This window comes from Lathamus discolor, chromosome 4 (assembly GCF_037157495.1).
Source record: "Lathamus discolor isolate bLatDis1 chromosome 4, bLatDis1.hap1, whole genome shotgun sequence".
In the NCBI taxonomy this organism is placed as follows: Eukaryota; Metazoa; Chordata; class Aves; order Psittaciformes; family Psittacidae; genus Lathamus; species Lathamus discolor.
Window position 1 is genome coordinate 48,381,418 of NC_088887.1, and position 25,045 is coordinate 48,406,462.

Consider the following 25,045-nt stretch of genomic DNA (forward strand, 5'->3'; position numbering starts at 1 on the left):
TGAACCCTAAGCCTAACACTAAGCCTACACTTGAGGACAGCGTAATAGTGAAACTCACTTCGGCACCACCGTGGCTGTTCCTCATGGGCAAGCTATGTAAGGAGCAGTGTTGCTGCAGTGGCGCACTATTGTTTTCATGCCTTTTACAGAACCAGTGTTTCGGGACGTGTAGGCTTTGTGGCTCTTTGAAGCCCCAGCCTAAGCAGAATCCTAACTTCTGCCGCTTGGGAGGAATATAGGACAGTTGTTAGAGGATGTAGGGAGGCAATTAGGACAGCTAAGGCCTCCTTGGAACTCAATCTTGCTAGTCGGGTTAAAGACAATAGAAAGGGCTTCTTCAAATACATAGCAAATAAAACTAACACAAGAGGCAATATAGGCCCACTGCTGAACGAAGTGGGTGCCCTGGAGACAGAGGATATAAAGAAGGCAGAGGTGCTGAATGCCTTCTTTGCCTCTGTCTTTACTCCTGCAGACTCTCCCCGAGGGCTCCGGATTTCTATAGCCCCAGAAGGAGTCAGGACAAAGGAGGAGTTTGCTTTGGTAGATGAGGATTGGGTTAGGGATCAGCTATGCAATCTGGACATCTGTAAATCGATGGGTCCGGATGGAATGCACCCACGGGTGCTGAGGGAGTTGGCGGAGGTCATTGCTAGGCCACTTTCCATCATCTTTGGTAAGTCGTGGGAAACGGGCGAGGTGCCTGAGGATTGGCGGATGGCAAAGGACACACCAATCTATAAGAAGGGCAAGAAGGAGGACCCGGGTAATTATAGAGCGGTCAGCCTTACCTCCATCCCTGGAAAGGTGATGGAACAACTTATTCTTGACTCCATCACTAGGCATATCAAGGATGAGGGGGTCATTAAGAACAGCCAACATGGTTTTATGAGGGGGAAGTCATGTATGACCAACCTTATAGCCTTCTATGAGGAAGTGACTAGGTGGAGGGATGATGGTAGAGCGGTAGATGTAGTTTTTCTCGATTTCAGTAAGGCATTTGATACTGTCTCCCACAGCATCCTCATAGATAAGCTAAAGAAGTGTGGGCTTGAGGATCAAGTAGTGAGGTGGATCGAGAACTGGTTGAAAGGAAGAAGGCAGAGAGTTGTGGTCAATGGCGCAGAATCTAGCTGGAGGTCTGTGACTAGTGGAGTTCCTCAGGGGTCGGTGCTGGGACCGGTGCTGTTTAATATTTTCATCAATGACCTGGATGAGGGAACTGAGTGCACCATCAGCAAGTTTGCTGATGACACAAAACTGGGAGGAGTGGCTGACACACCAGAAGGCTGTGCTGCCATTCAGCGAGACCTGGACAGGCTGGAGAGTTGGGCGGGGAGAAACTTGATGAAATTTAACAAGGGCAAGTGTAGAGTCTTGCATCTGGGGAAGAACAACCCCATGTAGCAGTACAGGTTGGGGGTTGACCTGCTGGAAAGTAGCGAAGGGGAAAGGGACCTGGGGGTCCTGGTGGATAGGAGGATGACCATGAGCCAGCAGTGTGCTCTTGCGGCCAAGAAGGCAAATGGCATCTTGGGGTGCATTAGAAAGGGAGTGGTTAGTAGGTCAAGAGAGGTTCTCCTCCCCCTCTACTCAGCCTTGGTGAGGCCGCATCTGGAATATTGCGTCCAGTTCTGGGCCCCTCTGTTCAAGAAGGACAGGGAATTGCTTGAAGGAGTCCAGCGCAGAGCCACAAAGATGATGAAGGGAGTGGAACATCTCCCTTAAGAGGAGAGGCTGAGGGAGCTGGGTCTCTTTAGCTTGGAGAAGAGGAGACTGAGGGGTGACCTCATCAATGTTTACAAATATGTAAAGGGTAGGTGTCAGGATGATGGAGCTAGGCTTTTTTCAGTGATATCCAGTGATAGGACAAGGGGCAATGGGTGTAAACTGGAGCATAGGAAGTTCCACGTTAACATCAGGAAGAACTTCTTTACTGTAAGAGTGACAGAGCACTGGAACAGGTTGCCCAGGGGGGTTGTGGAGTCTCCTACACTGGAGATATTCAAGGCCCGCCTGGACAAGTTCCTGTGTGATGTACTGTAGGTTACCCTGCTCTTGTGGGGGGGTTGGACTAGATGATCTTTTGAGGTCCCTTCCAACCCTTGGGATTCTGGGATTCTGTGATTCTATGGCACCATAATTGTAATGCTGTGGTCTCCAGTACAGTGTTCTACCTGAGAAAGTCGTGCAGGGAGCAATGTTGATGTAGTGCCGTACTCGGCGTGCCTTTTGCAGCCACAATGGCTCTGAAACTGTGGGCTCTGTGCTTCTCTGAAGCCTATACCTAACTCTAAGCCTAATCTGTATGTCAAAGTCATATTTAGGTTCTGGGCTCTAGCACAGTGGCTTTTCCAGATGAGAAAATTTTGAAACGACCGATGTTAATGATGTCCTGTGTTCCCCCTGGAATGACTTTTCCACACCAAGTATTGCTGGAACTTCAGCTTTTGTAACTCTCTGAACCCTAGCCGGAACCCCAACCTCTGTGACACCGTAATAGTTAGGTTGTGTATCCAGCACCAAGGCTATTCCTATGCGTATGGCATAGTAGGAGGAGGGTTGATTCAGTGGCATTCTGGCCTTGGCATGCCTTTGGCAGCCACAATGTCTCTGAAGCTGTGGGCTTTGTGCCTCTCTGAAGTCTATATCTAACCCTCATCTTTATGTCAGCGTCATATTGAGGCTCTATGCTCAAGCACAGTCGCTATTCCAGATGAGAAAGTTTTGAAGCGGCCAATGTTAATGACGTCCTCTGCTCCCCCTGGAATGACTTTTCCAGAGCAAGTATTGCTGGAACTTCAGGCTTTGTAACTCACTGAACACTAACCCTAAGCGGAAAGCTAAGCTCTAGGCCACAGTTCTAGTTAGGCTGTAGTGTGCAGCACCACGTGTCTTCCTATGCGGAAGGTATGTAAGGAGCAGGGTTGATGCAGTTTCGTACTCATCTTTGCATGCCTTTGGCAGCCTTAATGTCTCTGGAACTGTGAGGCATTTTGGCTCTCTGAACCAAAAGCCTGCCTTGAATGGTATCTGGAACGGAGGCTCACGTCTCCAGCACCATGTGCATTGCACATGAGCAAGGTATGTAAGGAGCAATGTAGGAGCAATGCCAGACTTGTCTTGGCATGTGTTTTGCAGCCACAGTGTTTCCGGACCTGTAGGCCTTGTGTCTCTATGAACCCTAACCCTAACCCTAACCCTAACCGTAACCCTAAACTTGACTATAACACAATACTGAGGCTTCAGCATCATGTGTATTCCAGATGAGAAAGACGTGTAAAGAGCAGTGTTGTTGCAGTGGGATATTCTTCTTGGTATGCATTTTGCAGCCTCAATGCCTCTGAAGCTGTTGGCTTTGCAGCTCTCTGAACCCTAAGCCTAACACTAAGCCTACACTTGAGGACAGCGTAATAGTGAAACTCACTTCGGCACCACCGTGGCTGTTCCTCATGGGCAAGCTATGTAAGGAGCAGTGTTGCTGCAGTGGCGCACTATTGTTTTCATGCCTTTTACAGAACCAGTGTTTCGGGACGTGTAGGCTTTGTGGCTCTTTGAAGCCCCAGCCTAAGCAGAATCCTAACTTCTGCCGCTTGGGAGGAATATAGGACAGTTGTTAGAGGATGTAGGGAGGCAATTAGGACAGCTAAGGCCTCCTTGGAACTCAATGTTGCTAGTCGGGTTAAAGACAATAGAAAGGGCTTCTTCAAATACATAGCAAATAAAACTAACACAAGAGGCAATATAGGCCCACTGCTGAACGAAGTGGGTGCCCTGGAGACAGAGGATATAAAGAAGGCAGAGGTGCTGAATGCCTTCTTTGCCTCTGTCTTTACTCCTGCAGACTCTCCCCGAGGGCTCCGGATTTCTATAGCCCCAGAAGGAGTCAGGACAAAGGAGGAGTTTGCTTTGGTAGATGAGGATTGGGTTAGGGATCAGCTATGCAATCTGGACATCTGTAAATCGATGGGTCCGGATGGAATGCACCCACGGGTGCTGAGGGAGTTGGCGGAGGTCATTGCTAGGCCACTTTCCATCATCTTTGGTAAGTCGTGGGAAACGGGCGAGGTGCCTGAGGATTGGCGGATGGCAAAGGACACACCAATCTATAAGAAGGGCAAGAAGGAGGACCCGGGTAATTATAGAGCGGTCAGCCTTACCTCCATCCCTGGAAAGGTGATGGAACAACTTATTCTTGACTCCATCACTAGGCATATCAAGGATGAGGGGGTCATTAAGAACAGCCAACATGGTTTTATGAGGGGGAAGTCATGTATGACCAACCTTATAGCCTTCTATGAGGAAGTGACTAGGTGGAGGGATGATGGTAGAGCGGTAGATGTAGTTTTTCTCGATTTCAGTAAGGCATTTGATACTGTCTCCCACAGCATCCTCATAGATAAGCTAAAGAAGTGTGGGCTTGAGGATCAAGTAGTGAGGTGGATCGAGAACTGGTTGAAAGGAAGAAGGCAGAGAGTTGTGGTCAATGGCGCAGAATCTAGCTGGAGGTCTGTGACTAGTGGAGTTCCTCAGGGGTCGGTGCTGGGACCGGTGCTGTTTAATATTTTCATCAATGACCTGGATGAGGGAACTGAGTGCACCATCAGCAAGTTTGCTGATGACACAAAACTGGGAGGAGTGGCTGACACACCAGAAGGCTGTGCTGCCATTCAGCGAGACCTGGACAGGCTGGAGAGTTGGGCGGGGAGAAACTTGATGAAATTTAACAAGGGCAAGTGTAGAGTCTTGCATCTGGGGAAGAACAACCCCATGTAGCAGTACAGGTTGGGGGTTGACCTGCTGGAAAGTAGCGAAGGGGAAAGGGACCTGGGGGTCCTGGTGGATAGGAGGATGACCATGAGCCAGCAGTGTGCTCTTGCGGCCAAGAAGGCAAATGGCATCTTGGGGTGCATTAGAAAGGGAGTGGTTAGTAGGTCAAGAGAGGTTCTCCTCCCCCTCTACTCAGCCTTGGTGAGGCCGCATCTGGAATACTGCGTCCAGTTCTGGGCCCCTCTGTTCAAGAAGGACAGGGAATTGCTTGAAGGAGTCCAGCGCAGAGCCACAAAGATGATGAAGGGAGTGGAACATCTCCCTTATGAGGAGAGGCTGTGGGAGCTGGGTCTCTTTAGTTTGGAGAAGAGGAGACTGAGGGGTGACCTCATCAATGTTTACAAATATGTAAAGGGTAGGTGTCAGGATGATGGAGCTAGGTTTTTTTCAGTGATATCCAGTGATAGGACAAGGGGCAATGGGTGTAAACTGGAGCATAGGAAGTTCCACGTTAACATCAGGAAGAACTTCTTTACTGTAAGAGTGGCAGAGCACTGGAACAGGTTGCCCAGGGGGGTTGTGGAGTCTCCTACACTGGAGATATTCAAGGCCCGCCTGGACAAGTTCCTGTGTGATGTACTGTAGGTTACCCTGCTCTTGTGGGGGGGTTGGACTAGATGATCTTTTGAGGTCCCTTCCAACCCTTGGGATTCTGGGATTCTGTGATTCTATGGCACCATAATTGTAATGCTGTGGTCTCCAGTACAGTGTTCTACCTGAGAAAGTCGTGCAGGGAACAATGTTGATGTAGTGCCGTACTCGGCGTGGATTTTGCAGCCACAATGGCTCTGAAGCTGTGGGCTCTGTGCTTCTCTGAAGCCTCTACCTAACTCTAAGCCTAAGCTGTATGTCAAAGTCATATTTAGGTTCTGGGCTCTAGCACAGTGGCTTTTCCAGATGAGAAAATTTTGAAACGACCGATGTTAATGATGTCCTGTGTTCCCCCTGGAATGACTTTTCCACACCAAGTATTGCTGGAACTTCAGCTTTTGTAACTCTCTGAACCCTAGCCGGAACCCCAACCTCTGTGACACCGTAATAGTTAGGTTGTGTATCCAGCACCAAGGCTATTCCTATGCGTATGGCATAGTAGGAGGAGGGTTGATTCAGTGGCATTCTGGCCTTGGCATGCCTTTGGCAGCCACAATGTCTCTGAAGCTGTGGGCTTTGTGCCTCTCTGAAGTCTATATGTAACCCTCATCTTTATGTCAGCGTCATATTGAGGCTCTATGCTCAAGCACAGTCGCTATTCCAGATGAGAAAGTTTTGAAACGGCCAATGTTAATGACGTCCTCTGCTCCCCCTGGAATGACTTTTCCAGAGCAAGTATTGCTGGAACTTCAGGCTTTGTAACTCACTGAACACTAACCCTAAGCGGAAAGCTAAGCTCTAGGACACAGTTCTAGTTAGGCTGTAGTGCGCAGCACCACGTGTCTTCCTATGCGGAAGGTATGTAAGGAGCAGGGTTGATGCAGTTTCGTACTCATCTTTGCATGCCTTTGGCAGCCTTAATGTCTCTGGAACTGTGAGGCATTTTGGCTCTCTGAACCAAAAGCCTGCCTTGAATGGTACCTGGAACGGAGGCTCACGTCTCCAGCACCATGTGCATTGCACATGAGCAAGGTATGTAAGGAGCAATGTAGGAGCAATGCCAGACTTGTCTTGGCATGTGTTTTGCAGCCACAGTGTTTCCGGACCTGTAGGCCTTGTGTCTCTATGAACCCTAACCCTAACCCTAACCCTAACCCTAACCGTAACCCTAAACTTGACTATAACACAATACTGAGGCTTCAGCATCATGTGTATTCCAGATGAGAAAGACGTGTAAAGAGCAGTGTTGTTGCAGTGGGATATTCTTCTTGGTATGCATTTTGCAGCCTCAATGCCTCTGAAGCTGTTGGCTTTGCAGCTCTCTGAACCCTAAGCCTAACACTAACCCTACACTTGAGGACAGCATAATAGTGAAACTCACTTCGGCACCACCGTGGCTGTTCCTCATGGGCAAGCTATGTAAGGAGCAGTGTTGCTGCAGTGGCGCACTATTGTTTTCATGCCTTTTACAGAACCAGTGTTTCGGGACGTGTAGGCTTTGTGGCTCTTTGAAGCCCCAGCCTAAGCAGAATCCTAACTTCTGCCGCTTGGGAGGAATATAGGACAGTTGTTAGAGGATGTAGGGAGGCAATTAGGACAGCTAAGGCCTCCTTGGAACTCAATGTTGCTAGTCGGGTTAAAGACAATAGAAAGGGCTTCTTCAAATACATAGCAAATAAAACTAACACAAGAGGCAATATAGGCCCACTGCTGAACGAAGTGGGTGCCCTGGAGACAGAGGATATAAAGAAGGCAGAGGTGCTGAATGCCTTCTTTGCCTCTGTCTTTACTCCTGCAGACTCTCCCCGAGGGCTCCGGATTTCTATAGCCCCAGAAGGAGTCAGGACAAAGGAGGAGTTTGCTTTGGTAGATGAGGATTGGGTTAGGGATCAGCTATGCAATCTGGACATCTGTAAATCGATGGGTCCGGATGGAATGCACCCACGGGTGCTGAGGGAGTTGGCAGAGGTCATTGCTAGGCCACTTTCCATCATCTTTGGTAAGTCGTGGGAAACGGGCGAGGTGCCTGAGGATTGGCGGATGGCAAAGGACACACCAATCTATAAGAAGGGCAAGAAGGAGGACCCGGGTAATTATAGAGCGGTCAGCCTTACCTCCATCCCTGGAAAGGTGATGGAACAACTTATTCTTGACTCCATCACTAGGCATATCAAGGATGAGGGGGTCATTAAGAACAGCCAACATGGTTTTATGAGGGGGAAGTCATGTATGACCAACCTTATAGCCTTCTATGAGGAAGTGACTAGGTGGAGGGATGATGGTAGAGCGGTAGATGTAGTTTTTCTCGATTTCAGTAAGGCATTTGATACTGTCTCCCACAGCATCCTCATAGATAAGCTAAAGAAGTGTGGGCTTGACGATCAAGTAGTGAGGTGGATCGAGAACTGGTTGAAAGGAAGAAGGCAGAGAGTTGTGGTCAATGGCGCAGAATCTAGCTGGAGGTCTGTGACTAGTGGAGTTCCTCAGGGGTCGGTGCTGGGACCGGTGCTGTTTAATATTTTCATCAATGACCTGGATGAGGGAACTGAGTGCACCATCAGCAAGTTTGCTGATGACACAAAACTGGGAGGAGTGGCTGACACACCAGAAGGCTGTGCTGCCATTCAGCGAGACCTGGACAGGCTGGAGAGTTGGGCGGGGAGAAACTTGATGAAATTTAACAAGGGCAAGTGTAGAGTCTTGCATCTGGGGAAGAACAACCCCATGTACCAGTACAGGTTGGGGGTTGACCTGCTGGAAAGTAGCGAAGGGGAAAGGGACCTGGGGGTCCTGGTGGATAGGAGGATGACCATGAGCCAGCAGTGTGCTCTTGCGGCCAAGAAGGCAAATGGCATCTTGGGGTGCATTAGAAAGGGAGTGGTTAGTAGGTCAAGAGAGGTTCTCCTCCCCCTCTACTCAGCCTTGGTGAGGCCGCATCTGGAATATTGCGTCCAGTTCTGGGCCCCTCTGTTCAAGAAGGACAGGGAATTGCTTGAAGGAGTCCAGCGCAGAGCCACAAAGATGATGAAGGGAGTGGAACATCTCCCTTATGAGGAGAGGCTGAGGGAGCTGGGTCTCTTTAGCTTGGAGAAGAGGAGACTGAGGGGTGACCTCATCAATATTTACAAATATGTAAAGGGTAGGTGTCAGGATGATGGAGCTAGGCTTTTTTCAGTGATATCCAGTGATAGGACAAGGGCAATGGGTGTAAACTGGAGCATAGGAAGTTCCACGTTAACATCAGGAAGAACTTCTTTACTGTAAGAGTGGCAGAGCACTGGAACAGGTTGCCCAGGGGGGTTGTGGAGTCTCCTACACTGGAGATATTCAAGGCCCGCCTGGACAAGTTCCTCTGTGATGTACTGTAGGTTACCCTGCTCTTGTGGGGGGGTTGGACTAGATGATCTTTTGAGGTCCCTTCCAACCCTTGGGATTCTGTGATTCTGTGATTCTATGGCACCATAATTGTAATGCTGTGGTCTCCAGTACAGTGTTCTACCTGAGAAAGTCGTGCAGGGAGCAATGTTGATGTAGTGCCGTACTCGGCGTGCCTTTTGCAGCCACAATGGCTCTGAAGCTGTGGGCTCTGTGCTTCTCTGAAGCCTCTACCTAACTCTAAGCCTAAGCTGTATGTCAAAGTCATATTTAGGTTCTGGGCTCTAGCACAGTGGCTTTTCCAGATGAGAAAATTTTGAAACGACCGATGTTAATGATGTCCTGTGTTCCCCCTGGAATGACTTTTCCACACCAAGTATTGCTGGAACTTCAGCTTTTGTAACTCTCTGAACCCTAGCCGGAACCCCAACCTCTGTGACACCGTAATAGTTAGGTTGTGTATCCAGCACCAAGGCTATTCCTATGCGTATGGCATAGTAGGAGGAGGGTTGATTCAGTGGCATTCTGGCCTTGGCATGCCTTTGGCAGCCACAATGTCTCTGAAGCTGTGGGCTTTGTGCCTCTCTGAAGTCTATATGTAACCCTCATCTTTATGTCAGCGTCATATTGAGGCTCTATGCTCAAGCACAGTCGCTATTCCAGATGAGAAAGTTTTGAAGCGGCCAATGTTAATGACGTCCTCTGCTCCCCCTGGAATGACTTTTCCAGAGCAAGTATTGCTGGAACTTCAGGCTTTGTAACTCACTGAACACTAACCCTAAGCGGAAAGCTAAGCTCTAGGACACAGTTCTAGTTAGGCTGTAGTGTGCAGCACCACGTGTCTTCCTATGCGGAAGGTATGTAAGGAGCAGGGTTGATGCAGTTTCGTACTCATCTTTGCATGCCTTTGGCAGCCTTAATGTCTCTGGAACTGTGAGGCATTTTGGCTCTCTGAACCAAAAGCCTGCCTTGAATGGTATCTGGAACGGAGGCTCACGTCTCCAGCACCATGTGCATTGCACATGAGCAAGGTATGTAAGGAGCAATGTAGGAGCAATGCCAGACTTGTCTTGGCATGTGTTTTGCAGCCACAGTGTTTCCGGACCTGTAGGCCTTGTGTCTCTATGAACCCTAACCCTAACCCTAACCCTAACCCTAACCGTAACCCTAAACTTGACTATAACACAATACTGAGGCTTCAGCATCATGTGTATTCCAGATGAGAAAGACGTGTAAAGAGCAGTGTTGTTGCAGTGGGATATTCTTCTTGGTATGCATTTTGCAGCCTCAATGCCTCTGAAGCTGTTGGCTTTGCAGCTCTCTGAACCCTAAGCCTAACACTAACCCTACACTTGAGGACAGCATAATAGTGAAACTCACTTCGGCACCACCGTGGCTGTTCCTCATGGGCAAGCTATGTAAGGAGCTGCTGTGTTGCTGCAGTGGCGCACTATTGTTTTCATGCCTTTTACAGAACCAGTGTTTCGGGACGTGTAGGCTTTGTGGCTCTTTGAAGCCCCAGCCTAAGCAGAATCCTAACTTCTGCCGCTTGGGAGGAATATAGGACAGTTGTTAGAGGATGTAGGGAGGCAATTAGGACAGCTAAGGCCTCCTTGGAACTCAATGTTGCTAGTCGGGTTAAAGACAATAGAAAGGGCTTCTTCAAATACATAGCAAATAAAACTAACACAAGAGGCAATATAGGCCCACTGCTGAACGAAGTGGGTGCCCTGGAGACAGAGGATATAAAGAAGGCAGAGGTGCTGAATGCCTTCTTTGCCTCTGTCTTTACTCCTGCAGACTCTCCCCGAGGGCTCCGGATTTCTATAGCCCCAGAAGGAGTCAGGACAAAGGAGGAGTTTGCTTTGGTAGATGAGGATTGGGTTAGGGATCAGCTATGCAATCTGGACATCTGTAAATCGATGGGTCCGGATGGAATGCACCCACGGGTGCTGAGGGAGTTGGCGGAGGTCATTGCTAGGCCACTTTCCATCATCTTTGGTAAGTCGTGGGAAACGGGCGAGGTGCCTGAGGATTGGCGGATGGCAAAGGACACACCAATCTATAAGAAGGGCAAGAAGGAGGACCCGGGTAATTATAGAGCGGTCAGCCTTACCTCCATCCCTGGAAAGGTGATGGAACAACTTATTCTTGACTCCATCACTAGGCATATCAAGGATGAGGGGGTCATTAAGAACAGCCAACATGGTTTTATGAGGGGGAAGTCATGTATGACCAACCTTATAGGCTTCTATGAGGAAGTGACTAGGTGGAGGGATGATGGTAGAGCGGTAGATGTAGTTTTTCTCGATTTCAGTAAGGCATTTGATACTGTCTCCCACAGCATCCTCATAGATAAGCTAAAGAAGTGTGGGCTTGACGATCAAGTAGTGAGGTGGATCGAGAACTGGTTGAAAGGAAGAAGGCAGAGAGTTGTGGTCAATGGCGCAGAATCTAGCTGGAGGGCTGTGACTAGTGGAGTTCCTCAGGGGTCGGTGCTGGGACCGGTGCTGTTTAATATTTTCATCAATGACCTGGATGAGGGAACTGAGTGCACCATCAGCAAGTTTGCTGATGACACAAAACTGGGAGGAGTGGCTGACACACCAGAAGGCTGTGCTGCCATTCAGCGAGACCTGGACAGGCTGGAGAGTTGGGCGGGGAGAAACTTGATGAAATTTAACAAGGGCAAGTGTAGAGTCTTGCATCTGGGGAAGAACAACCCCATGTAGCAGTACAGGTTGGGGGTTGACCTGCTGGAAAGTAGCGAAGGGGAAAGGGACCTGGGGGTCCTGGTGGATAGGAGGATGACCATGAGCCAGCAGTGTGCTCTTGCGGCCAAGAAGGCAAATGGCATCTTGGGGTGCATTAGAAAGGGAGTGGTTAGTAGGTCAAGAGAGGTTCTCCTCCCCCTCTACTCAGCCTTGGTGAGGCCGCATCTGGAATATTGCGTCCAGTTCTGGGCCCCTCTGTTCAAGAAGGACAGGGAATTGCTTGAAGGAGTCCAGCGCAGAGCCACAAAGATGATGAAGGGAGTGGAACATCTCCCTTATGAGGAGAGGCTGAGGGAGCTGGGTCTCTTTAGCTTGGAGAAGAGGAGACTGAGGGGTGACCTCATCAATGTTTACAAATATGTAAAGGGTAGGTGTCAGGATGATGGAGCTAGGCTTTTTTCAGTGATATCCAGTGATAGGACAAGGGGCAATGGGTGTAAACTGGAGCATAGGAAGTTCCACGTTAACATCAGGAAGAACTTCTTTACTGTAAGAGTGGCAGAGCACTGGAACAGGTTGCCCAGGGGGGTTGTGGAGTCTCCTACACTGGAGATATTCAAGGCCCGCCTGGACAAGTTCCTGTGTGATGTACTGTAGGTTACCCTGCTCTTGTGGGGGGGTTGGACTAGATGATCTTTTGAGGTCCCTTCCAACCCTTGGGATTCTGGGATTCTGTGATTCTATGGCACCATAATTGTAATGCTGTGGTCTCCAGTACAGTGTTCTACCTGAGAAAGTCGTGCAGGGAGCAATGTTGATGTAGTGCCGTACTCGGCGTGCCTTTTGCAGCCACAATGGCTCTGAAGCTGTGGGCTCTGTGCTTCTCTGAAGCCTCTACCTAACTCTAAGCCTAAGCTGTATGTCAAAGTCATATTTAGGTTCTGGGCTCTAGCACAGTGGCTTTTCCAGATGAGAAAATTTTGAAACGACCGATGTTAATGATGTCCTGTGTTCCCCCTGGAATGACTTTTCCACACCAAGTATTGCTGGAACTTCAGCTTTTGTAACTCTCTGAACCCTAGCCGGAACCCCAACCTCTGTGACACCGTAATAGTTAGGTTGTGTATCCAGCACCAAGGCTATTCCTATGCGTATGGCATAGTAGGAGGAGGGTTGATTCAGTGGCATTCTGGCCTTGGCATGCCTTTGGCAGCCACAATGTCTCTGAAGCTGTGGGCTTTGTGCCTCTCTGAAGTCTATATGTAACCCTCATCTTTATGTCAGCGTCATATTGAGGCTCTATGCTCAAGCACAGTCGCTATTCCAGATGAGAAAGTTTTGAAGCGGCCAATGTTAATGACGTCCTCTGCTCCCCCTGGAATGACTTTTCCAGAGCAAGTATTGCTGGAACTTCAGGCTTTGTAACTCACTGAACACTAACCCTAAGCGGAAAGCTAAGCTCTAGGACACAGTTCTAGTTAGGCTGTAGTGCGCAGCACCACGTGTCTTCCTATGCGGAAGGTATGTAAGGAGCAGGGTTGATGCAGTTTCGTACTCATCTTTGCATGCCTTTGGCAGCCTTAATGTCTCTGGAACTGTGAGGCATTTTGGCTCTCTGAACCAAAAGCCTGCCTTGAATGGTACCTGGAACGGAGGCTCACGTCTCCAGCACCATGTGCATTGCACATGAGCAAGGTATGTAAGGAGCAATGTAGGAGCAATGCCAGACTTGTCTTGGCATGTGTTTTGCAGCCACAGTGTTTCCGGACCTGTAGGCCTTGTGTCTCTATGAACCCTAACCCTAACCCTAACCCTAACCCTAACCCTAACCCTAACCGTAACCCTAAACTTGACTATAACACAATACTGAGGCTTCAGCATCATGTGTATTCCAGATGAGAAAGACGTGTAAAGAGCAGTGTTGTTGCAGTGGGATATTCTTCTTGGTATGCATTTTGCAGCCTCAATGCCTCTGAAGCTGTTGGCTTTGCAGCTCTCTGAACCCTAAGCCTAACACTAAGCCTACACTTGAGGACAGCGTAATAGTGAAGCTCACTTCGCCACCACCGTGGCTGTTCCTCATGGGCAAGCTATGTAAGGAGCAGTGTTGCTGCAGTGGCGCACTATTGTTTTCATGCCTTTTACAGAACCAGTGTTTCGGGACGTGTAGGCTTTGTGGCTCTTTGAAGCCCCAGCCTAAGCAGAATCCTAACTTCTGCCGCTTGGGAGGAATATAGGACAGTTGTTAGAGGATGTAGGGAGGCAATTAGGACAGCTAAGGCCTCCTTGGAACTCAATGTTGCTAGTCGGGTTAAAGACAATAGAAAGGGCTTCTTCAAATACATAGCAAATAAAACTAACACAAGAGGCAATATAGGCCCACTGCTGAACGAAGTGGGTGCCCTGGAGACAGAGGATATAAAGAAGGCAGAGGTGCTGAATGCCTTCTTTGCCTCTGTCTTTACTCCTGCAGACTCTCCCCGAGGGCTCCGGATTTCTATAGCCCCAGAAGGAGTCAGGACAAAGGAGGAGTTTGCTTTGGTAGATGAGGATTGGGTTAGGGATCAGCTATGCAATCTGGACATCTGTAAATCGATGGGTCCGGATGGAATGCACCCACGGGTGCTGAGGGAGTTGGCAGAGGTCATTGCTAGGCCACTTTCCATCATCTTTGGTAAGTCGTGGGAAACGGGCGAGGTGCCTGAGGATTGGCGGATGGCAAAGGACACACCAATCTATAAGAAGGGCAAGAAGGAGGACCCGGGTAATTATAGAGCGGTCAGCCTTACCTCCATCCCTGGAAAGGTGATGGAACAACTTATTCTTGACTCCATCACTAGGCATATCAAGGATGAGGGGGTCATTAAGAACAGCCAACATGGTTTTATGAGGGGGAAGTCATGTATGACCAACCTTATAGGCTTCTATGAGGAAGTGACTAGGTGGAGGGATGATGGTAGAGCGGTAGATGTAGTTTTTCTCGATTTCAGTAAGGCATTTGATACTGTCTCCCACAGCATCCTCATAGATAAGCTAAAGAAGTGTGGGCTTGACGATCAAGTAGTGAGGCGGATCGAGAACTGGTTGAAAGGAAGAAGGCAGAGAGTTGTGGTCAATGGCGCAGAATCTAGCTGGAGGTCTGTGACTAGTGGAGTTCCTCAGGGGTCGGTGCTGGGACCGGTGCTGTTTAATATTTTCATCAATGACCTGGATGAGGGAACTGAGTGCACCATCAGCAAGTCTGCTGATGACACAAAACTGGGAGGAGTGGCTGACACACCAGAAGGCTGTGCTGCCATTCAGCGAGACCTGGACAGGCTGGAGAGTTGGGCGGGGAGAAACTTGATGAAATTTAACAAGGGCAAGTGTAGAGTCTTGCATCTGGGGAAGAACAACCCCATGTAGCAGTACAGGTTGGGGGTTGACCTGCTGGAAAGTAGCGAAGGGGAAAGGGACCTGGGGGTCCTGGTGGATAGGAGGATGACCATGAGCCAGCAGTGTGCTCTTGCGGCCAAGAAGGCAAATGGCATCTTGGGGTGCATTAGAAAGGGAGTGGTTAGTAGGTCAAGAGAGGTTCTCCTCCCCCTCTACTCAGCCTTGGTGAGGCCGCATCTGGAATATTGCGTCCAGTTCTGGGCCCCTCTGTTCAAGAAGGACAGGGAATTGCTTGAAGGAGTCCAGCGCAGAGCCACAAAGATGATGAAGGGAGTGGAACATCTCCCTTATGAGGAGAGGCTGAGGGAGCTGGGTCTCTTTAGCTTGGAGAAGAGGAGACTGAGGGGTGACCTCATCAATGTTTACAAATATGTAAAGGGTAGGTGTCAGGATGATGGAGCTAGGCTTTTTTCAGTGATATCCAGTGATAGGACAAGGGGCAATGGGTGTAAACTGGAGCATAGGAAGTTCCACGTTAACATCAGGAAGAACTTCTTTACTGTAAGAGTGGCAGAGCACTGGAACAGGTTGCCCAGGGGGGTTGTGGAGTCTCCTACACTGGAGATATTCAAGGCCCGCCTGGACAAGTTCCTCTGTGATGTACTGTAGGTTACCCTGCTCTTGTGGGGGGGTTGGACTAGATGATCTTTTGAGGTCCCTTCCAACCCTTGGGATTCTGTGATTCTGTGATTCTATGGCACCATAATTGTAATGCTGTGGTCTCCAGTACAGTGTTCTACCTGAGAAAGTCGTGCAGGGAGCAATGTTGATGTAGTGCCGTACTCGGCGTGCCTTTTGCAGCCACAATGGCTCTGAAGCTGTGGGCTCTGTGCTTCTCTGAAGCCTCTACCTAACTCTAAGCCTAATCTGTATGTCAAAGTCATATTTAGGTTCTGGGCTCTAGCACAGTGGCTTTTCCAGATGAGAAAATTTTGAAACGACCGATGTTAATGATGTCCTGTGTTCCCCCTGGAATGACTTTTCCACACCAAGTATTGCTGGAACTTCAGCTTTTGTAACTCTCTGAACCCTAGCCGGAACCCCAACCTCTGTGACACCGTAATAGTTAGGTTGTGTATCCAGCACCAAGGCTATTCCTATGCGTATGGCATAGTAGGAGGAGGGTTGATTCAGTGGCATTCTGGCCTTGGCATGCCTTTGGCAGCCACAATGTCTCTGAAGCTGTGGGCTTTGTGCCTCTCTGAAGTCTATATGTAACCCTCATCTTTATGTCAGCGTCATATTGAGGCTCTATGCTCAAGCACAGTCGCTATTCCAGATGAGAAAGTTTTGAAGCGGCCAATGTTAATGACGTCCTCTGCTCCCCCTGGAATGACTTTTCCAGAGCAAGTATTGCTGGAACTTCAGGCTTTGTAACTCACTGAACACTAACCCTAAGCGGAAAGCTAAGCTCTAGGACACAGTTCTAGTTAGGCTGTAGTGCGCAGCACCACGTGTCTTCCTATGCGGAAGGTATGTAAGGAGCAGGGTTGATGCAGTTTCGTACTCATCTTTGCATGCCTTTGGCAGCCTTAATGTCTCTGGAACTGTGAGGCATTTTGGCTCTCTGAACCAAAAGCCTGCCTTGAATGGTACCTGGAACGGAGGCTCACGTCTCCAGCACCATGTGCATTGCACATGAGCAAGGTATGTAAGGAGCAATGTAGGAGCAATGCCAAGACTTGTCTTGGCATGTGTTTTGCAGCCACAGTGTTTCCGGACCTGTAGGCCTTGTGTCTCTATGAACCCTAACCCTAACCCTAACCCTAACCCTAACCCTAACCGTAACCCTAAACTTGACTATAACACAATACTGAGGCTTCAGCATCATGTGTATTCCAGATGAGAAAGACGTGTAAAGAGCAGTGTTGTTGCAGTGGGATATTCTTCTTGGTATGCATTTTGCAGCCTCAATGCCTCTGAAGCTGTTGGCTTTGCAGCTCTCTGAACCCTAAGCCTAACACTAAGCCTACACTTGAGGACAGCGTAATAGTGAAGCTCACTTCGCCACCACCGTGGCTGTTCCTCATGGGCAAGCTATGTAAGGAGCAGTGTTGCTGCAGTGGCGCACTATTGTTTTCATGCCTTTTACAGAACCAGTGTTTCGGGACGTGTAGGCTTTGTGGCTCTTTGAAGCCCCAGCCTAAGCAGAATCCTAACTTCTGCCGCTTGGGAGGAATATAGGACAGTTGTTAGAGGATGTAGGGAGGCAATTAGGACAGCTAAGGCCTCCTTGGAACTCAATGTTGCTAGTCGGGTTAAAGACAATAGAAAGGGCTTCTTCAAATACATAGCAAATAAAACTAACACAAGAGGCAATATAGGCCCACTGCTGAACGAAGTGGGTGCCCTGGAGACAGAGGATATAAAGAAGGCAGAGGTGCTGAATGCCTTCTTTGCCTCTGTCTTTACTCCTGCAGACTCTCCCCGAGGGCTCCGGATTTCTATAGCCCCAGAAGGAGTCAGGACAAAGGAGGAGTTTGCTTTGGTAGATGAGGATTGGGTTAGGGATCAGCTATGCAATCTGGACATCTGTAAATCGATGGGTCCGGATGGAATGCACCCACGGGTGCTGAGGGAGTTGGCAGAGGTCATTGCTAGGCCACTTTCCATCATCTTTGGTAAGTCGTGGGAAACGGGCGAGGTGCCTGAGGATTGGCGGATGGCAAAGGTCACACCAATCTATAAGAAGGGCAAGAAGGAGGACCCGGGTAATTATAGAGCGGTCAGCCTTACCTCCATCCCTGGAAAGGTGATGGAACAACTTATTCTTGACTCCATCACTAGGCATATCAAGGATGAGGGGGTCATTAAGAACAGCCAACATGGTTTTATGAGGGGGAAGTCATGTATGACCAACCTTATAGCCTTCTATGAGGAAGTGACTAGGTGGAGGGATGATGGTAGAGCGGTAGATGTAGTTTTTCTCGATTTCAGTAAGGCATTTGATACTGTCTCCCACAGCATCCTCATAGATAAGCTAAAGAAGTGTGGGCTTGAGGATCAAGTAGTGAGGTGGATCGAGAACTGGTTGAAAGGAAGAAGGCAGAGAGTTGTGGTCAATGGCGCAGAATCTAGCTGGAGGTCTGTGACTAGTGGAGTTCCTCAGGGGTCGGTGCTGGGACCGGTGCTGTTTAATATTTTCATCAATGACCTGGATGAGGGAACTGAGTGCACCCTCAGCAAGTTTGCTGATGACACAAAACTGGGAGGAGTGGCTGACACACCAGAAGGCTGTGCTGCCATTCAGCGAGACCTGGACAGGCTGGAGAGTTGGGCGGGGAGAAACTTGATGAAATTTAACAAGGGCAAGTGTAGAGTCTTGCATCTGGGGAAGAACAACCCCATGTAGCAGTACAGGTTGGGGGTTGACCTGCTGGAAAGTAGCGAAGGGGAAAGGGACCTGGGGGTCCTGGTGGATAGGAGGATGACCATGAGCCAGCAGTGTGCTCTTGCGGCCAAGAAGGCAAATGGCATCTTGGGGTGCATTAGAAAGGGAGTGGTTAGTAGGTCAAGAGAGGTTCTCCTCCCCCTCTACTCAGCCTTGGTGAGGCCGCATCTGGAATATTGCGTCCAGTTCTGGGCCCCTCTGTTCAAGAAGGACAGGGAATTGCTTGAAGGAGTCCAGCGCAGAGCCACAAAGATGATGAAGGGAGTGGAACATCTCCCTTATGAGGAGAGGCTGAGGGAGCTGGGTCTCTTTAGCTTGGAGAAGAGGAGACTGAGGGGTGACCTCATCAATGTTTCAAATATGTAAAGGGTAGGTGTCAGGATGATGGAGCTAGGCTTTTTTCAGTGATATCCAGTGATAGGACAAGGGGCAATGGGTGTAAACTGGAGCATAGGAAGTTCCACGTTAACATCAGGAAGAACTTCTTTACTGTAAGAGTGACAGAGCACTGGAACAGGTTGCCCAGGGGGGTTGTGGAGTCTCCTACACTGGAGATATTCAAGGCCCGCCTGGACAAGATCCTGTGTGATGTACTGTAGGTTACCCTGCTCTTGTGGGGGGGTTGGACTAGATGATCTTTTGAGGTCCCTTCCAACCCTTGGGATTCTGGGATTCTGTGATTCTATGGCACCATAATTGTAATGCTGTGGTCTCCAGTACAGTGTTCTACCTGATAAAGTCGTGCAGGGAGCAATGTTGATGTAGTGCCGTACTCGGCGTGCCTTTTGCAGCCACAATGGCTCTGAAACTGTGGGCTCTGTGCTTCTCTGAAGCCTATACCTAACTCTAAGCCTAATCTGTATGTCAAAGTCATATTTAGGTTCTGGGCTCTAGCACAGTGGCTTTTCCAGATGAGAAAATTTTGAAACGACCGATGTTAATGATGTCCTGTGTTCCCCCTGGAATGACTTTTCCACACCAAGTATTGCTGGAACTTCAGCTTTTGTAACTCTCTGAACCCTAGCCGGAACCCCAACCTCTGTGACACCGTAATAGTTAGGTTGTGTATCCAGCACCAAGGCTATTCCTATGCGTATGGCATAGTAGGAGGAGGGTTGATTCAGTGGCATTCTGGCCTTGGCATGCCTTTGGCAGCCACAATGTCTCTGAAGCTGTGGGCTTTGTGCCTCTCTGAAGTCTATATCTAACCCTCATCTTTATGTCAGCGTCATATTGAGGCTCTATGCTCAAGCACAGTCGCTATTCCAGATGAGAAAGTTTTGAAGCGGCCAATGTTAATGACGTCCTCTGCTCCCCCTGGAATGACTTTTCCAGAGCAAGTATTGCTGGAACTTCAGGCTTTGTAACTCACTGAACACTAACCCTAAGCGGAAAGCTAAGCTCTAGGGCACAGTTCTAGTTAGGCTGTAGTGTGCAGCACCACGTGTCTTCCTATGCGGAAGGTATGTAAGGAGCAGGGTTGATGCAGTTTCGTACTCATCTTTGCATGCCTTTGGCAGCCTTAATGTCTCTGGAACTGTGAGGCATTTTGGCTCTCTGAACCAAAAGCCTGCCTTGAATGGCATCTGGAACGGAGGCTCACGTCTCCAGCACCATGTGCATTGCACATGAGCAAGGTATGTAAGGAGCAATGTAGGAGCAATGCCAGACTTGTCTTGGCATGTGTTTTGCAGCCACAGTGTTTCCGGACCTGTAGGCCTTGTGTCTCTATGAACCCTAACCCTAACCCTAACCCTAACCCTAACCCTAACCGTAACCCTAAACTTGACTATAACACAATACTGAGGCTTCAGCATCATGTGTATTCCAGATGAGAAAGACGTGTAAAGAGCAGTGTTGTTGCAGTGGGATATTCTTCTTGGTATGCATTTTGCAGCCTCAATGCCTCTGAAGCTGTTGGCTTTGCAGCTCTCTGAACCCTAAGCCTAACACTAAGCCTACACTTGAGGACAGCGTAATAGTGAAGCTCACTTCGCCACCACCGTGGCTGTTCCTCATGGGCAAGCTATGTAAGGAGCAGTGTTGCTGCAGTGGTGCACTATTGTTTTCATGCCTTTTACAGAACCAGTGTTTCGGGACGTGTAGGCTTTGTGGCTCTTTGAAGCCCCAGCCTAAGCAGAATCCTAACTTCTGCCGCTTGGGAGGAATATAGGACAGTTGTTAGAGGATGTAGGGAGGCAATTAGGACAGCTAAGGCCTCCTTGGAACTCAATGTTGCTAGTCGGGTTAAAGACAATAGAAAGGGCTTCTTCAAATACATAGCAAATAAAACTAACACAAGAGGCAATATAGGCCCACTGCTGAACGAAGTGGGTGCCCTGGAGACAGAGGATATAAAGAAGGCAGAGGTGCTGAATGCCTTCTTTGCCTCTGTCTTTACTCCTGCAGACTCTCCCCGAGGGCTCCGGATTTCTATAGCCCCAGAAGGAGTCAGGACAAAGGAGGAGTTTGCTTTGGTAGATGAGGATTGGGTTAGGGATCAGCTATGCAATCTGGACATCTGTAAATCGATGGGTCCGGATGGAATGCACCCACGGGTGCTGAGGGAGTTGGCAGAGGTCATTGCTAGGCCACTTTCCATCATCTTTGGTAAGTCGTGGGAAACGGGCGAGGTGCCTGAGGATTGGCGGATGGCAAAGGCCACACCAATCTATAAGAAGGGCAAGAAGGAGGACCCGGGTAATTATAGAGCGGTCAGCCTTACCTCCATCCCTGGAAAGGTGATGGAACAACTTATTCTTGACTCCATCACTAGGCATATCAAGGATGAGGGGGTCATTAAGAACAGCCAACATGGTTTTATGAGGGGGAAGTCATGTATGACCAACCTTATAGGCTTCTATGAGGAAGTGACTAGGTGGAGGGATGATGGTAGAGCGGTAGATGTAGTTTTTCTCGATTTCAGTAAGGCATTTGATACTGTCTCCCACAGCATCCTCATAGATAAGCTAAAGAAGTGTGGGCTTGACGATCAAGTAGTGAGGCGGATCGAGAACTGGTTGAAAGGAAGAAGGCAGAGAGTTGTGGTCAATGGCGCAGAATCTAGCTGGAGGTCTGTGACTAGTGGAGTTCCTCAGGGGTCGGTGCTGGGACCGGTGCTGTTTAATATTTTCATCAATGACCTGGATGAGGGAACTGAGTGCACCATCAGCAAGTCTGCTGATGACACAAAACTGGGAGGAGTGGCTGACACACCAGAAGGCTGTGCTGCCATTCAGCGAGACCTGGACAGGCTGGAGAGTTGGGCGGGGAGAAACTTGATGAAATTTAACAAGGGCAAGTGTAGAGTCTTGCATCTGGGGAAGAACAACCCCATGTAGCAGTACAGGTTGGGGGTTGACCTGCTGGAAAGTAGCGAAGGGGAAAGGGACCTGGGGGTCCTGGTGGATAGGAGGATGACCATGAGCCAGCAGTGTGCTCTTGCGGCCAAGAAGGCAAATGGCATCTTGGGGTGCATTAGAAAGGGAGTGGTTAGTAGGTCAAGAGAGGTTCTCCTCCCCCTCTACTCAGCCTTGGTGAGGCCGCATCTGGAATATTGCGTCCAGTTCTGGGCCCCTCTGTTCAAGAAGGACAGGGAATTGCTTGAAGGAGTCCAGCGCAGAGCCACAAAGATGATGAAGGGAGTGGAACATCTCCCTTATGAGGAGAGGCTGAGGGAGCTGGGTCTCTTTAGCTTGGAGAAGAGGAGACTGAGGGGTGACCTCATCAATGTTTACAAATATGTAAAGGGTAGGTGTCAGGATGATGGAGCTAGGCTTTTTTCAGTGATATCCAGTGATAGGACAAGGGGCAATGGGTGTAAACTGGAGCATAGGAAGTTCCACGTTAACATCAGGAAGAACTTCTTTACTGTAAGAGTGGCAGAGCACTGGAACAGGTTGCCCAGGGGGGTTGTGGAGTCTCCTACACTGGAGATATTCAAGGCCCGCCTGGACAAGTTCCTGTGTGATGTACTGTAGGTTACCCTGCTCTTGTGGGGGGGTTGGACTAGATGATCTTTTGAGGTCCCTTCCAACCCTTGGGATTCTGGGATTCTGTGATTCTATGGCACCATAATTGTAATGCTGTGGTCTCCAGTACAGTGTTCTACCTGAGAAAGTCGTGCAGGGAGCAATGTTGATGTAGTGCCGTACTCGGCGTGCCTTTTGCAGCCACAATGGCTCTGAAGCTGTGGGCTCTGTGCTTCTCTGAAGCCTCTACCTAACTCTAAGCCTAATCTGTATGTCAAAGTCATATTTAGGTTCTGGGCTCTAGCACAGTGGCTTTTCCAGATGAGAAAATTTTGAAACGACCGATGTTAATGATGTCCTGTGTTCCCCCTGGAATGACTTTTCCACACCAAGTATTGCTGGAACTTCAGCTTTTGTAACTCTCTGAACCCTAGCCGGAACCCCAACCTCTGTGACACCGTAATAGTTAGGTTGTGTATCCAGCACCAAGGCTATTCCTATGCGTATGGCATAGTAGGAGGAGGGTTGATTCAGTGGCATTCTGGCCTTGGCATGCCTTTGGCAGCCACAATGTCTCTGAAGCTGTGGGCTTTGTGCCTCTCTGAAGTCTATATGTAACCCTCATCTTTATGTCAGCGTCATATTGAGGCTCTATGCTCAAGCACAGTCGCTATTCCAGATGAGAAAGTTTTGAAGCGGCCAATGTTAATGACGTCCTCTGCTCCCCCTGGAATGACTTTTCCAGAGCAAGTATTGCTGGAACTTCAGGCTTTGTAACTCACTGAACACTAACCCTAAGCGGAAAGCTAAGCTCTAGGACACAGTTCTAGTTAGGCTGTAGTGCGCAGCACCACGTGTCTTCCTATGCGGAAGGTATGTAAGGAGCAGGCTTGATGCAGTTTCGTACTCATCTTTGCATGCCTTTGGCAGCCTTAATGTCTCTGGAACTGTGAGGCATTTTGGCTCTCTGAACCAAAAGCCTGCCTTGAATGGTACCTGGAACGGAGGCTCACGTCTCCAGCACCATGTGCATTGCACATGAGCAAGGTATGTAAGGAGCAATGTAGGAGCAATGCCAGACTTGTCTTGGCATGTGTTTTGCAGCCACAGTGTTTCCGGACCTGTAGGCCTTGTGTCTCTATGAACCCTAACCCTAACCCTAACCCTAACCGTAACCCTAAACTTGACTATAACACAATACTGAGGCTTCAGCATCATGTGTATTCCAGATGAGAAAGACGTGTAAAGAGCAGTGTTGTTGCAGTGGGATATTCTTCTTGGTATGCATTTTGCAGCCTCAATGCCTCTGAAGCTGTTGGCTTTGCAGCTCTCTGAACCCTAAGCCTAACACTAACCCTACACTTGAGGACAGCATAATAGTGAAACTCACTTCGGCACCACCGTGGCTGTTCCTCATGGGCAAGCTATGTAAGGAGCAGTGTTGCTGCAGTGGCGCACTATTGTTTTCATGCCTTTTACAGAACCAGTGTTTCGGGACGTGTAGGCTTTGTGGCTCTTTGAAGCCCCAGCCTAAGCAGAATCCTAACTTCTGCCGCTTGGGAGGAATATAGGACAGTTGTTAGAGGATGTAGGGAGGCAATTAGGACAGCTAAGGCCTCCTTGGAACTCAATGTTGCTAGTCGGGTTAAAGACAATAGAAAGGGCTTCTTCAAATACATAGCAAATAAAACTAACACAAGAGGCAATATAGGCCCACTGCTGAACGAAGTGGGTGCCCTGGAGACAGAGGATATAAAGAAGGCAGAGGTGCTGAATGCCTTCTTTGCCTCTGTCTTTACTCCTGCAGACTCTCCCCGAGGGCTCCGGATTTCTATAGCCCCAGAAGGAGTCAGGACAAAGGAGGAGTTTGCTTTGGTAGATGAGGATTGGGTTAGGGATCAGCTATGCAATCTGGACATCTGTAAATCGATGGGTCCGGATGGAATGCACCCACGGGTGCTGAGGGAGTTGGCAGAGGTCATTGCTAGGCCACTTTCCATCATCTTTGGTAAGTCGTGGGAAACGGGCGAGGTGCCTGAGGATTGGCGGATGGCAAAGGACACACCAATCTATAAGAAGGGCAAGAAGGAGGACCCGGGTAATTATAGAGCGGTCAGCCTTACCTCCATCCCTGGAAAGGTGATGGAACAACTTATTCTTGACTCCATCACTAGGCATATCAAGGATGAGGGGGTCATTAAGAACAGCCAACATGGTTTTATGAGGGGGAAGTCATGTATGACCAACCTTATAGGCTTCTATGAGGAAGTGACTAGGTGGAGGGATGATGGTAGAGCGGTAGATGTAGTTTTTCTCGATTTCAGTAAGGCATTTGATACTGTCTCCCACAGCATCCTCATAGATAAGCTAAAGAAGTGTGGGCTTGAGGATCAAGTAGTGAGGTGGATCGAGAACTGGTTGAAAGGAAGAAGGCAGAGAGTTGTGGTCAATGGCGCAGAATCTAGCTGGAGGTCTGTGACTAGTGGAGTTCCTCAGGGGTCGGTGCTGGGACCGGTGCTGTTTAATATTTTCATCAATGACCTGGATGAGGGAACTGAGTGCACCATCAGCAAGTTTGCTGATGACACAAAACTGGGAGGAGTGGCTGACACACCAGAAGGCTGTGCTGCCATTCAGCGAGACCTGGACAGGCTGGAGAGTTGGGCGGGGAGAAACTTGATGAAATTTAACAAGGGCAAGTGTAGAGTCTTGCATCTGGGGAAGAACAACCCCATGTA